Source organism: Leopardus geoffroyi, chromosome C2 (genome assembly GCF_018350155.1).
Source record: "Leopardus geoffroyi isolate Oge1 chromosome C2, O.geoffroyi_Oge1_pat1.0, whole genome shotgun sequence".
In the NCBI taxonomy this organism is placed as follows: domain Eukaryota; kingdom Metazoa; phylum Chordata; class Mammalia; order Carnivora; family Felidae; genus Leopardus; species Leopardus geoffroyi.
In genome coordinates, this window is record NC_059333.1 from 94975666 (window position 1) to 94989624 (window position 13959).

The following is a 13959-nucleotide window of genomic DNA, read 5'->3' on the forward strand; positions in this document are numbered from 1 at the left end:
TTTTAAATGATCTGGGTGATTGTAGTCCTTTTTTCTATTTAGTAACGTGTACAGGTTTATATAGCAATGTAATAAGTAACTATTCACATATCGACACAGTGCTACACATTGACTGATTTGCATATTGGCTAAAATATCTTCAGCTTTAGCCATGGAACTTTATAAAAACGGAGGGAAAGTTCAACCTGGCTTAAAATGGCCTATTTTCATTGGAGAAGAGTGTGATAGACTTCTTGGTCTGCCTTCTCATTGGTGCAGGGGATGATTCTAAGTTTCCAAAGATTTCAGCTGCTCGAAGCCAACCCATCTGGGAGGTATTAGAATACTAACAAGAACTCATTCTTTTATATCAATGAAGAGAATTAGTTTGGTTGATTAAAAAAAATTTTTTTCAGGGGTCGAGGGTGGGGGAAACGAGATGTTGGTCAAAGGGTATAGACTTCGAGTTAGAAAATGAATAAGTTCTGGGATATAATGCACAGCACCGTGATTATAGTTAGCAATAATTTATTGTATGCTTGAAAGTTGTGAAGAGAGTAGATCTTGAATGTTCTCATTATAAAAAAGAAACAGTAATTATGTGACTGGATGGAGGTGTTAGCTAATGCTGCAGGGGTGATCGTTTGCAGTATATAATAAGTGTATTGAATCAACAGGTCATACACCTTAAACTTACAAAATGTTATATGTCATTTATATTTCAATAAAGCTGAAAACATTTTGAAAATTAAAAAAGAATTTTTTACTATGGTTTCACTGGACGATGAGCTCTTCAACAGTTAAGGCTAACTAGGGTCCCATATTCATCTTTGTATCTTGAGTGCTTTGTACAACTTCTGGTACATGTTAGGTTTTATTTATTTATTTATTTATTTATTTATTTATTTATTTATTTATGAGTATAGTTGACACACAATGGTACATTAGTTTCAGGTGTACAGCATAGTGATTCCACAAGTTTATATATTATGCTCTGCTCACCACAAGTAAGTGTAGCTACTATCTGTCACCCTACAATGTTCTTACAATATCATTGATTATATTCCCTATGCTGTGTCTTTTACTCCCATGATTTATTCATCCCCTACCTGGAAGCCTATACCTCCCACTCTCCTTTTCCCATTTTTCCCAACCCTATGTTAGATGTTTGATGACTGTATGATTGCCAAAAGCAAGCTTATTTTCTCATTTTCTATCTTTTTAAAAATTTATTTTAGAGAGAGAGCGAGAGAGCAGGGGAGAGGGACAGTGGGAGAGAGAGAGAGAGAGAGAGAAGGAGAATCGTGGGGCTTGATTCTACAACCCTGTGATCATAATCTGAGCAGAAATCGAGAGTCAGATGCTCAACTGACTGGGCCATACAGGGGCCCCTATTTTCTCATTTTCTGACAGTAGTTCTTAAAAAAAGTAATAAAACAAAAGAAGGTATTTTGAGAAAGTAGAGAGTTTAAAAAACAACAAATTATTGAGTTAAGGTGGACATCACTTAGCTAGTTTTTTAAAGCCATAGAAATATTACCTTTGTGTTTACAGTCTAAATTACTAACTCGCAGAAGTAAATGGCCTAATTAGAAACAGTGTGTGAATTTGAATGCATATGTATAAATGTGAGTGTATTTGTGGGGCACAATCATGGACACCCAAAAGGCTGATAATAATATGGCCTCAGAAGAATACGCATTGAAGTTGAACCCTAACATTACTTTATGTGCAGTACCAAACAAGGGCAGTGGAAAGAAGTGTGTGTTTTCTAGATGATAGGCTGGTAGGCTGTGTCCCTAGAGGACATCTTCCACACGGATGAATTTACCATGATGGGTCATTTCTGCCTTGTGGGGTCAGAGACAGGCTCAAGGTCACACAGCTATTGAGGAGGAGCATTGGGATTTGAACCCAGGGCTTCCTTCAAAAGTTTTTTTTTTTTTTTTTAATTCTTTTATCCTTAGGCAGAAACCTGGGGCATGTTTATTTGTTAATATCTTAAAACCAGTTTTGTTCAGCTATAATTCAAATACCATACAAGTCATCCATTTGAGGTGTGCAATTCAGTGGATGTTAGTATATTCACAGAGCTGTGCAGCCATCATCACAATCAAGTTTAGAAAATTTCATCACCGCCAAAAGAAACCTGTTACTTATTAGCAGTTACTTCCCATTTCCCTCCAACTCTCTCTCCACTCCAGCCTGAGGCAACCATTAATTTACTTTCTGTATTAATAGATTTGCCTATAATGGACATTTCATATAAATAGATTTATAGAACATGTGGTCTTTTGGGACTGGCTTCTTTCACTTAGTGGGATGGTTGCAAGATTCATCCATGTTGTTGGTACCTTGGTGGCTCAGGCGGTTAAGTGCCCAACTTAAGCTCAGGTCATGATCTCCTGGTCGTGGGTTCAAGCCCAGCATCGGGCTCTGTGCTGACAGCTCAGAGCCTGGAGCCTGCTTCAGATGCTTTCTCTCACTCTCTCTCTGCCCCTCCCTCCCCTGCTCACGCTCTGGCTCTCAAAAATGAATAAACGATAAAAAAAAAATTAAAAAAAAGATTCATCCATGTTGTAGCAAGTATTAGTATTCCATTCCTTTCTGAATAATATACCATTGTATGGATACACCACATTTTATTTATCCATTCATTAACTGATAGACATTTTTGTTATTTTCATTTTTTTGCTAGTGTGAATAATGCTGCTGTGAATATTTGTGTACGAGTTTTGTGTGGACATATGTTTTTACTTCTCTTGGATATAGACCTAAGAGTACAATTGCTATGTCATAGATTTGGGCTGTGTTTTAATCTCTAAGTTCTTATAGGTCCTTTTGGAAGTTGCCAGAGCACCCAAAATACATGGAAGTAGCAAGATAATGAAGAGCTACCCAAAGCTGTGTGTGTGTGTGTGTGTGCGTGTGTGTATATATATAAGATTTGATAATCATGTTTCTCCTCTGTCCCAAATAGGAACACTCAGTGGAATTACAGAATCTTAGAATTGGAAGGCAAGTGAGAGATGACCTAGTATAACTGCTTTATTATAAAGATGAGGAAACTGAAGCTCAGAGACATACATCTCAGGATTGTGCAGCTGGGTGGTGGCTGGACGGGGACCAAGCCCATGGTCTCTTTTTCTCCGAGGGGGTGATTTCCTCTGGTTAGCCTCTCAAAGAGGGAGTGGTTCTTAGAAACGAGGCTCAGCTGATGAAGTAAAGATGTTTTGTATATTTTGCCACTGGCTGAAATCTATCTGGAGTGATGTTCTAGAACTAGGTTGTGGTAATTCTTTGGGATATGCTATGTGGTCTTAGAAAAAGCTTGCCTTGCAAACCATTTTGATTATAGGAAGGGGGTGCATGAGGCCCCAATGGAGGTAGTGGTCTTAATGCCCATGAAAGAATGTCAGCAAGTGTGGAGGAAACATAATTGTTGAAATTCAGCACACAGATTTTTTTTAAGTTTATTTATTTATTTTGAGAGAGTGAGAGAGAAAGCGCAAGTTGGGGAGGGGCAGAGAGAGAATCCCAAGCAGGTTCCATGCTGTGAGCATGGAGCCTGATGCAAGGCTTGAACTCACGAACCCTGAGATCATGACCTGAGTCAAAGTCAGATGCTTAACTCACTGAGCCACCCAGGCGCCCCACACAGTCTGATTTCAGTAAAGTAGAATTTGAATGTCTCAGAGCCTGATGATCCAGGACATTTACAAATGTCAAGATTCCCAAATGGAAATGGAACTTAAAAAAGCAAGGAGAGAGCTGTAAAGGAGAAAGTTAAATGATTTTTAAATATTATAACACTTTTCACATTGCCAGAATCAATTCAATAAATACTAAAGAAATAAACAACTATAAAATTTCTCATTGGAGAAGGTGAGTGAAGATGTGGTTGATATGGATGCAGAAAGGTGGATAAATCATGCTGCAAGGATTATTTGGTGAAACAAGCCTTTTTTTTTTTTTTTTTTTTTTAGCAGATGTAGGTAAGAGTATTCAGAAGATCTTAGTAAATGCTCTTCATGCCTTTTCATTTTGAAATAAGGTATGATATTGACCTATTGAATCACTCGTTGAATTTTTTATACATGGAAAGAATGTCTTGATTTTCCAATTTCTTCAAAAATATTTCTTGAGATGTGAAGAGTAGTTTTATTGTTAAACATTTCATGAAATGTTTAAGAGACTTGGCAACTGAATGAAAGTAGCAAAATCTGAAAAATGTATTAGTTCCTCAGTACGTTTCAAAGTACAGAGATTCGGGGTCATTTAAAAATTCGAGCAATAGTCATTACATGTTCTAAATTGAAGTACAGTAATTTTCATTTATTTAATTTTTATTGTCATTATTAGTTATTGTTGTTAATCTTTTTTAAAAATTTTATTTAAATCCAACTTAGTTAACATATAGTTTAATAGTGGTTTCAGGAGTAGAATTTAGTGATTCACCACCTACATACAACACCCAGTGCTCATTCCAACAAGTGCCTTCCTTAATGTCCATCACCCATTTAGCCCATCTCCTCACCCAGAATTCAACAACCACTTATGAACTATGTACTCTATGTGAGACATTTTGTTTGCCACAAGGAATGCAAAGATTAACCAGGTATCATTTCTACTCTCAAGGAATTTACAATTTAGTGGCTGAAGTAGTATTTAATGTAGTATTTAATGTATTCAATGCCAGAACTTACTGTTAATTGACATATCCCCCACTCCTGCCAATGCAAAGAGAAAGGGAGGGAGGTGGAGAAATAGAAGGAATAATAAAAATCCAAAAGGCAGGCTTAGGGAATACAGTTTTCATAATCATCTTCTAAATAAGCATGTATAAACCCTGTCTCTTCCAGTTAGCATTAAAGATGCTCCACGGAGGCTAAGCCCTATTGAACTCAGGATGCAGATTTTATTGTGACCAGATGTATGTAACTAGAGGACGTGATGTATGTGGAAAATGCATAATGATTACTTGTAGGGGTGACTGATGATAAACTGGATCTTGGTTTCCAATAATGCAGAGTAAATGGGTATAGCTGATGGAGCTTCTGTAAACTATGCATTCCATATTAAATTTTCCCAGTTTCCTAATTTTAGTTATGTTTTCCCCATCCCAGGATCCAACCTAGTTATTTATTTATTCATTCATTCATTCATTCATTCATTCGTTTGTATGTATGTATTATGTGTTTAATCTAGGAGAGTCTTCCAGTCCCTTTTTTTTCTTCCTGACACTGATTTTTTTGGAGTCCTGGCCAGTTACCCTGGCTAATATCCCACCTTCTGGACATGTGATGATTTTCTCATTATTACATACAGGTTAAATATTTTTAGGAAGAATGCTTCATGACCAATGTTGAGTAGTTGTTACTGTATCAGACTGAAATGGGTAGTGGCAGGTTGCGCTACTCCCAGGTGGTAAATGCCAATTTATTGTCACACATGTGAAATCCAGGAAATAACTTGAATCTTTTTTCAAAAGAAACAGCTGGAGGCATTTGATGGAATTGCCTTAGGCAATGAGACAGTCAGTTGGTTGGGGTAGGAGAGGAGTTTTGGTCATTAATCTGTTCTTATCAAGTGAATGGCATTAGCTCTAGTGATGTAACCTAGTTGCAGTCATGGTTGTTCTGGTCTCAGGGATTCTGCCCACATGTTTTGCCTCCCTTCCATGGCACTGATTGTCTCTGCGTTTGTCCTAGTTGTGAGATTCGTTTCTGTTCTTTTAGTTTCATGGGTAAGAATCTTTTCACATCGGAAGAAGTAGGGGTTCTAAACAGGGAAATTTGTAGGCTGCATTCCCTTATTCAACAAGTATTTATTGGGAGCTTCTTATTGTCAGGCACTGTTCTAAGTACTGGTGGGATAGTGGTGAACCAAACAAAAGCCTGTCTTTATGGAACTTACATTCTAGAGGGGAGACCACTCATAAACAGAGACATAAAAGAATTGTGAAGTGTCAAATTGTGATAAGTACCATGATGAAACAGTAGGGAAGTGGTTACGGGGTGTGTGCGTGTGGATGGTATGTGATAAGATGGGCTGAAGGTCTCTCTGAGGTAATTGCTCAGAGGTGTGAATGAGAGAAGGGAGCAGGTTGCAGATGGAAATAGCCCCCGAATAGGTGTTCAGCTAGAACATGCTCTACGTCTGAGGGGGAGCCAGGTAGCTGGTTGGGCAGCTGGAGGGCAGTGGGTGAGGGGTCCTGGTAGAACAGTAGGTGTAGGAAGAGTGCCAAAATGTGGTCCACACTGAGTATGGAAACAGGAAATTCCTGGAGGCTGGAGCTGTATACTGTTTCACTCTAGGAAAACAAGTATGAAATACCCTGGAAATGGCTGCATTAAAATAGACTTTCAACCAAGGTCTCCCACTTAGCCTCATGTAAGTATTGAACTGCCTTACATGCCATTTGACAGTTTTGCTTTGCATTCATATCTCCAAGGTGATAATACAAGTACTTCAGCCAGAATACAAATTAGCAGTGGGGTCCATTCTTTCCAGCTGCGTATCTCTTTGTAAATATGCACAAATAGTTTTAAATCCTATGGTGCTGTAAAAGGAGCAGTGAATTAGGAGTTGGAATATTTGAACCAACAAACTGGCATGTGGGAAAGCTCTTGAACATTCCTGAGCATTCCCATTTATCAAACTGAGATAAGCCCTCTGGTTGTCTGATGGGGCTGTTGGAAGGATGGAATGGGATGATAGATATGAATGTGCTTTATAAACTGTGATGCACTCTGCAAGTCTAAGGGATTATTATCATTTAGACCTTTATTATAGTTTTGTTAAAGAGAGGCAGTCTATTATCTACCTTTCATTTGAAAGGAGAATGACAAATAGTTTACTTCAAGGTAAAATGCTTCTCAAAGAGCAGAATCTGATCAATGTACCTTAAAAGACCTAATGAATTATTCAGCTGTTCTTCAAACCAGCATATCTGAACTAAGGAAATGATCACTTTTCACTCCCCTTTCAGCCTCCTGGAAATCCGCAGGCTCTCTGTGAGATCCTATCTGGAGACTCTTCTTGAGTTTCAATGCCAGATTAATAAACTAGAAACAGCTTTGAGCTTCTTGGAGAAATGGAAATTTGAGAAGGATTGGTGCATCCAAATTAGGCAGTAGGCAAAGATTCATTGAGTGTCTTACACAGATAGATGGAAAGATGGATGAATGGATAGGTGGTTGGATAGATACATAGATTAGATAGTGCTATCGGGGATAGAAAAAAGTATGAGAAATGGGTATTGATAATAATTATAGCTGACGTTATTCAGCACTCATATGTGCCTGGTATGAGCCCACCCCCAAATCATAGGAGATGACTGATATTATTATCCTATTTTATAGAAGAGGAAAATACTACTTAGAGAGGTTAAATAGCTTGCTCAAGGTCATATAGCTAGACAATTGCAGAGTTGTGGTTTGACTTTAGATTTGCCCAACTACAACCCTATACTCTTAATCATATGTGTTGTCTCAAGTTGCATATGGGCATCATTGGAGAGAGAAGGATTTCCCTGGGGGAAGTTACATAGCAATACTGAACCGTGTATACATGCATTGGAGAGAAGAAGGCTATATACATGGTAGGAATTTAGAGGAAGAAGAGAATGGATTGCTGGGGCCTGAACTACTTATGGGATGTGTGTCTTAGTCTGTTTGGGCTCTACACCAAAATATTACATGCTGGGCAGCTTATAAACAACAGATATTTATCACTGTGTGACCGGGGCACCAGCATGGTTGGGGTAAGGGCCCTTTGCTGCATCACAGACTTAAGAGCATCTTCTCATAGTGAAAGGGACAAGGAAGCTCTCTGGGCCCTTTTTAAAAATAAGGGCACTAATCCCATTAACAAGGCTCACTCCCATGACCTAATCACTTCCCAAAGGCCTACTTCCTAATACCATCACCTTGGGGGTTCGAATGTCAACATATGAATTTTAGGGGAGGCTCAAACATTCAGACTGTATCAGGAGTTTTATTGGAAGAGAAGGCCCTTTAGTGGGGTCTTAACAGATCATAGGGATTTGAGCAGGAGAAAATGAGCAGGTGCTCAGGGGAACCAGCCAGTACAAAGACAATAGAAGGGTATGAGCCAAGGTAAATATGTCCAGGGAGAAGTGGGCTGACGGGCTTTGTCCTTCCTAGAAGAGGAGTTCTAGATGAGGCATGAGGGGAGATAGCATTAGGATGGAAGCCTAAATCTCTGCTGTGAGGTAGAGGAGGCAAGACCACAGAGATTGGATTTCATTCACTTGGCATTGAAGATGATTCAATGGCTCTGAAGCCAGTGGGATTTAATCAGAACTGTGCCTGGAGAGGACTTAATTTAGAATCAGATGTAGAGACCTGTTGGAGTTAGAAAAGATTGGATATGAGTAAAAATATAGTTTTGTATGTCAGATATTATGTATTTATATATCTCTGGGTAAAAGGGAAAGGAAAACCTATGTTAATTCTTTGAGTTGTGCACACAGACTATACAGACTCTCTCGAGATTGGGTCTAGTTCACGTGTGAAGAGGGGATCAAGGCCCTGGAAAGAGTCCTCTCTAAGGTACAGTTTTCCTGCTCAGCTCAGCATGGAGTGTTCATGTTCCTGATGCTTCTGGGTTTCCTTCTCATTATTGTGGTTTATGTTGTTAACTTGACCATTTTCCCTCTGGCCTGCATGATAAAAATACCTATAGTTTATTGAAAACCAACTATGTTCTGGGAATTCATAGCACCTGGAAGAATTAAGTGAGGAAACTGAGGCTCAGAGAGGCTAACAACTAAAGTCACATGTCAGGCACAGTAATGATGGAGTTGGGATTAGATACCAGCCTTGTCCAGTCAGAAAACTTCTGTTTCATCTTTATACTAGTGGTAGTGAAGAGTATGAACTCCATTGTTGGGCAGCTCTGCCCCCCGGCTTGCTAAGTGCTCTTCGTCTGGTTATTAAATGTAACCCATTTAATGGGTTGTAAATGTGCCCCATTTTCCTCATGTGTAAAATGCGATTAGTCATAGTATCCACCTGGCATATTGTAAGGGCTCAACGAATAGCTCTTTTATGATCACTTTCTTTTATTATTATTTTCTATCACCAAATCCCCTTCTGTCGGCTGTAACTTCCTGATGCTCAGAAAAAGGCTTAAATTCTGGCACACAAAAAAAGAGGAACATCTTTGAATATCCATTCCGGTTTGTGTGTGTTGATTGGAAAACTCTAATTAGCTATCTGTTTTTTCCCCCGGGATTTTCTTAACCCAGTTTCCATGTTGACACTGTGCACCCTTTTCTCCATGCCCATCATCCTGGTCACCATAAGCTGCTGTCTGTGCTGTACTCTGGACACTTGATGCCGGTGAAGCAAGAAGCTCTTGATGTTGCCTCACTGTCCCCCTTGCCTTGTCCGCACCAGGGAAGAACTGCCCTCTCCTCCGCTGAAGAGCTATTAGAGCTGTCCTATCTTATTTTGACCATGTGGGGCAAGGAAGAACTCAAGTAACTGATGATATGAGATTTCTGAAGAAGTCACTCAGCAAATTTGAAATAGGCTGTTATGAAACCAGACAAGCAGGGCAAAAAAAGCCACCTACTTGCCTGCAGTTATCAGGAAGGGGGAAGACAAAGGATTCAAAGAGAACCAGTTCCCTCGGGGTTTAGTAGTCATCTAAAACTGAAAACTCCTTGCCTTGTCCTTTGTGGGTTCTTCCAGGGCTGGAACACCAGAGATATTCATTAACGAGTCACTGGTGGGGATAAGCTTTGGTGTAATTGCTCAGTTGGCCTTTCCAGGAGTTACTTCTTTCTTGCCTGGCTTTAATGAGCAGTTTTATATACAGATACAGTCTCCAGTAGTTGTAGGATTGATGTCTGGGTCTAATTTAAAATAACCTGAAGTTTTGCTGCTTATCTAAATGAATATTCACAGCAGGAATTCAAGCATGAGTTTACATTGCTAATGTCCTGCAAATCTATTTGTCCAATAACGCTGACTAATTATCCATTCATCTGCACTTGGAGGACCAGTACAAGAAGAGGAGCAGTGAAGTCTTAAAATGATCAAAATTTGAAGTTAAACCTATTGTACCTCCATGAAAATACAAATGGTATTTTTTTTTTTAACTGGGAGACATTAAAACACAGGCAATGCATATGGAAATTTGATGACTTGTTAGCGATCAAAGAAAGCTCTTATTCTTTCTTTCCAGTCACTTCCCCAACCTTGGTGACTGACAGTGAAATGAAAGCACTGTGAATAGCCAACTAGCACAGTTGACCAATGCCTCCTTTTATCTCCCAGCATTAAGATTATGTTGTCCTGTGGGAGTAGGCATCTACATGTGTAGATGATCCGCTAGGGCTCAGTCTGCCATCAGCCCCACGTTTGTGATGGAGATCATGCAAGGCTATCTGAGTGTGGTTTGTTAATGCGGCCTTCAAACTCGGTTCTTCTTTTGACGGGTGGGGTCTGTCCCCCTTTCCCTTTCAATTTGAATGGGTTTGATGATAGCTTTGTTGTATAAAGTATGGCAGAAGTGACTGCCAGTTTTTTGGGCAAAGGTTTTAAGAGACTTCAGCCTTGACTTCCTGCGTATCAGAGTACTTGCTCTGGGAGCGGCCAGCTGCCATGTAAGAAGTCCGACTATTCTGAGACTGCCCTGTGGGGAAGAAGTCTAAGATACTTGTTTGGAGAGGTTGTCTGGAGAGAGGGATGCCAACCAGTGATCTCAGCAAGATGCCAGCATGTGAGGAAAAGCCTTCAGGTGATTTGAGCTTCAGATGGGAAGCAAGAGCCCCTAGAATCATGACAAATAACAAAAAGCTGTTATTTCGAGCCACTAAGTTTTGAAGTCATTGGTTATCTAGCATTAGAGAACCAGAGTCAAGAGATGTTTATTCTTCACTGTCAGAGGAGAGAATATACTTTGTCCAAAATTGTGTATTTCTACAGTCAGATGCTGAGAACCTCTTTAAACTGATGTTATTGGGGTTCTTTTAAGATTCCCAGTGGACCAAAGAACCCTGTATAAATTGCTGCTCTCATCTGGCTTCTGATTTCTCTTTATTTAACTTTGCCTTACCTGTTTGTTACAAAATTGTGAATATAAATTTCCATTCTTCTGGCATGATATCCATGCAAAGCTAGTGGAAAGCACTGGCCAGAAGAAACACTGGGATGGGTGGGAAGAACCTAGAAATTGGCAGAAAGGACAGAGGAAAAATGATTAGAAGTTAGAGAAAACATGGTGTTCATACTAAGAATGGAGAGAGAAAGAGAAAAGTCCATAATCAAAACTCCTGATTATGGTTAGTTAGCATTTGGCATCCTGAATGAGAAGACAGAGTGACTAGGTGCACTGGTGTTTCTCTGAAAGCCGCCAGGCACATGTGGTGTGGAGGAGATGGTAGGATGGGGTTCAATCCCAGCCTTCACCTGTCCATCGAGCTCCTCATCTTCTCAACAATGGGGGAAAGGGGGCTATGGTTTGTGTATTTTAAATTTTTTTTTTAATTTTTTTTTCAACGTTTATTTTTGGGACAGAGAGAGACAGAGCATGAACGGGGGAGGGGCAGAGAGAGAGGGAGACACAGAATCGGAAACAGGCTCCAGGCTCTGAGCCATCAGCCCAGAGCCCGACGCGGGGCTCGAACTCACGGACCGCGAGATCGTGACCTGGCTGAAGTCGGACGCCCAACCGACTGCGCCACCCAGGCGCCCCTGGTTTGTGTATTTTAAACAGCTTGGAGTTGAAGGCCATGTACATCTGGAGGCTACATGTGGCCCTTCTGTTCACTCAGTGGAGATACATATCAGAAGAATGCTAGTGCCTTTCAGATTTAGTTTTTAACTTTCTCTTCTCAATAATGGGTGATGGTAGATTGCAGTTGTTTTGTTTCTCCAGATGGAGAAAGTGCTGGGCACTTAGGTACTGAGGATACTAGGGCAAATTTCACCCAGGGGAACGCATGTTCCTTTTTTTCTTGATGCTTGTCTTGTTGTTGTTGTTGTTGTTGTTGTTTTAATCCCGCTACGTGTTTGCTAAATTTTCAATGCGTTTTGGGTTGCGGGTGCAAGGATAAGTAAGAATCAAGTTGCTTACTGCTAATATTTGTCTTTACCCTTTCAGATTCTGGTTTTCTCAAATTTTACCCCAGAGTGTGAGCACAGAGATAAAAGCATTAATTAAGTGCACAAAATGAAAATGAAAATAACTATAAAGCACAGTTTAATCCCCCTCAGGGGACACTAATATAAAAGTATATCAACATTTAGCAGTAAGCAGATGGGGTAGAAACTGTCTGAGAGATGCTTCTTACTCTTATTCCATGAAATACAATTTTGAGGGAGGGGTGCTGATTGGCACTAATAACAATATTTCCTAATGTTGGTACATACATGTAATGCTTTCCCATATATCAGCCTTCATCAGTTCATAGCTGAAGAAAATGAGATTTAGAGATGTTTAGTGTCCCGTTCTTCTGGTCTGGGGTTTAGCCATAGGAGAGGTAAGGGGAAGTGAAAGAGGGCTGGTATGTGTTGTCTGAGCCAGAACCTTTAACATTTCATCTCATGACAACCCACTGAGGTAGGTACTGTTCTCATTCTCATCTGACTATCAAAGGAACTGAGGCTCGGAGAAATTAAGTAACAACTGAGGCAGCTGATGAGTGCCATAGCCTGGATTTGATCCATATCTGCCTGCTTTCTGATATCTTCTGCCTCCAAGAGTACAGAATGTCCATCTTCTTCTTTTTCTTTTTTTTAATGTTTATTTTTGAGAGAGGGAGAGACAGCATGGGTGGGGGAGAGGCAGAGAGAGAAGGAGACACAGGATCTGAAGCAGGGTCCAGGCTCTGAGCTATCAGCACAGAGCCTGACAAGGGGCTTGAACTCATGAACCGTGAGATCATGACCTGAGCTGAAGTTGGACGCTGAACTGACTGAGCCACCCAGGCACCCCCAGCATGTCCACCTTCTGATACCAGGTAAAGGTCCTTAGTGGCAGAATGAATCTGACGGCCATTACCCAAGCCTCCATGCTGTAGGGGCCTTCCTTGACGAGTCTTGGTCCCCACCTTTGTCAAAGCTTCCCTTGGTGGCTAAATGAGCCACTGTGGTCTTTTCCCTTCATCAGAGCTAAAGCTTTCTTCATTAAATAAGATCAGAAAGTTAGGGCTTTCATAAATAAATGATCCACTTTTGCAAAAACTTTCCAAATTGAATGGGGAAAAAAAACCCCTCATGTAATATTTTAGTTCTCTATGTAGACTTTTCCCTCCTTTCTATTTAATGAAGAAATAGAATTTATACCAGGTACAGAACATAAACGTAATGTGAGAGATATTATGTTTACTTTACCCCGTTTTTTAGAAGAAGCTGCCACCGAGATGATTTTTATGGAAATTATATCTTGTTATGATTCCCATCATACTGTTATGATTTTCTCTTTTATCTTTAGCCTTTTATGGGCTTGGTTATATCAGGATGTGTGCTTCAGAGTAGGTGTGTCATTCACTGCGGGTTATGAAAGCTGACTCAGAACCGTAATTACTGAAGGGATTGGAGACAGGAAGCAGCCATGAGGCACCTGAACTCCTTCCTTTCTGGACTATTGATGATGCTACAGCAGATGCTCAGATGAGCCTAATGTGGTAGATAGGCACAGCTCACAGCTCTTAGATTCTCATGTGTGTTCCATAGTGGGACATCCCTGTGTTTCCTCATGCATACTTAGGGAAGTCCAGCCCGTAGCCAGAGCTTCAAAACACTCGCTAGATGAAAGTCAAAAACATTAAACTCTTGGATGTTCCTGTTCCCCTGGAAAACGGAGGTATAGGCTCTGTTATTCCAGTAGAGTATTTACCCAGTGCCGATTTGCAGAGGGTAGGTGGCTGCTTCGTTGCGTACCTGGCTCTCCCTGCCAGTGTGGAACAGGGGAGGGCGAATATTTGCCTCCCAGACTGTTTAA

The 13959-nt window shown here is 40.3% G+C and overlaps 1 protein-coding gene and 1 long non-coding RNA gene across 12 annotated transcripts in view; one reads left to right on the forward strand and one right to left on the reverse strand.

The window, feature by feature from the left end:
• TNIK (TRAF2 and NCK interacting kinase) overlaps positions 1 to 13959 on the forward strand; it is a 396267-nt gene that overhangs the window by 34115 nt on the left and 348193 nt on the right. The gene's annotated exons all lie outside the window — the stretch shown is intronic.
• On the reverse strand, positions 9048 to 12742 carry LOC123611253. The gene is made up of 3 exons (XR_006718512.1): positions 12387 to 12742; positions 11071 to 11180; positions 9048 to 10785 (listed from the first exon to the last, which is right to left on the reverse strand). It is a non-coding gene; the product is annotated as an uncharacterized LOC123611253 (long non-coding RNA).